The sequence below is a fragment of the Trichechus manatus genome, unplaced genomic scaffold (assembly GCF_000243295.1).
Source record: "Trichechus manatus latirostris isolate Lorelei unplaced genomic scaffold, TriManLat1.0 scaffold00105, whole genome shotgun sequence".
Classification (NCBI taxonomy): Eukaryota; Metazoa; Chordata; class Mammalia; order Sirenia; family Trichechidae; genus Trichechus; species Trichechus manatus.
In genome coordinates this window covers 647,126-648,416 of record NW_004444041.1, presented here as the reverse complement: position 1 = coordinate 648,416, position 1,291 = coordinate 647,126, and the positions used below count along the sequence as shown (strand labels likewise).

The following is a 1,291-nucleotide window of genomic DNA, read 5'->3' as shown; positions in this document are numbered from 1 at the left end:
TGCAGGAAGCAGAGGCTGAGTGAGGGTGAAGAAGGGTGGGGGGTGGGAAAGCGTATATTGCTTGTTACCGGTTGTGATGTCTCCTGCTGGAAGCTCCGTGAAGCTGCTTTCCCTGTACCGCCTGTTCACCGATCTCTGATAGGAGTCCAAGATGGCGGATCCATGCTGCGTTAGCTGATAGGGGACGTCTGCATGTATCTCTCCTCGCTCTCTGTTCTCTGTCAGTTTCTTATTCCATTTGGTGCTTGGCTGAGTTAGCTCTTCATTTGATGCTTAGGGTTTCAGGATTGCTGTTTTCTCTGTTTGGCTTGGTTTTTTGGATCTTTGCTGTGGAGGGATGGCGTGGTGCTTCTTTCTATAGCACCATGTTGTCCAGAACTCACCCAATAATTTTGTAAGGAAGATATCACTATCCCCATTATACAGGTGAAGAAACAGAAGCTCAGAGAGAGAGTGGCAAAATGAGGATCTTCTGATTCCAAGACCAATTTTACCTCTCCATAGCTGCCGCCATGTGTTGGTTGAATGAGTGAATAAACAACCCAATGCTAAAATAGAATGGCTGTCTGTCAGTTTGTCATACTGTGGTAACTTGCATGGTATTATGATGCTGGAAGCTATGCCACTATTATTTCAAATACCAGCAGGATCACCCACAGTGGACAGGTTGCAGCAGAGCTTCCAGACTAAGAAAGATTAGGAAGAAAGACCTGGCAAACTATTTCCAAATATTAGCCAATGAAAACCTTATGGATCACAAAACATTGTCCGACTTGCTTTGGACATATCATCAGGAGGGATCAAATGCTGGAAGAAGACATCCTGTAGGGTGAAATAGAAGGCCAATGAGGGTGAGGGAGACCCTTGGTGAGATGGATTGGCACAACAGCTGCAATGAGGGACTCCACATGCTGGTGATCCTGAGGATGATGCAGGACCAGGCAACATTTCATTCTGTTGTACCTAAGGTCGCCATGAGTTTGAGTCCATTTGACAGAAGATAACAACAACAATAAAAGTTAACAACAAAACACAGTATATAATTCTACCTATGCTCACACACTTAAAAAGATGGCTTGTTTTTTTGAATTGTGCTTTAAATGAAAGTTTACAGTTCAAGTTAGTTTCTCATACAAAAATTTATACACACACTGCTATGTGACCCTAGTTGCTCTCCCTATACTGTGACAGTACACTCCTCCTTTCCACCTTGGATTTCACATGTCCATTCAACCAGCTCCTGTCGCCTCTGCCTTCTCATTTTGCCTCCAGACAGGAGCTGCCCATTTAG

General features: G+C 44.2%; 1 protein-coding gene across 1 annotated transcript in view; it reads right to left on the bottom strand.

Moving 5' to 3' along the window:
* SCD5 (stearoyl-CoA desaturase 5) overlaps positions 1-1,291 on the bottom strand; it is a 194,916-nt gene that overhangs the window by 32,760 nt on the left and 160,865 nt on the right. The window lies entirely within an intron of this gene.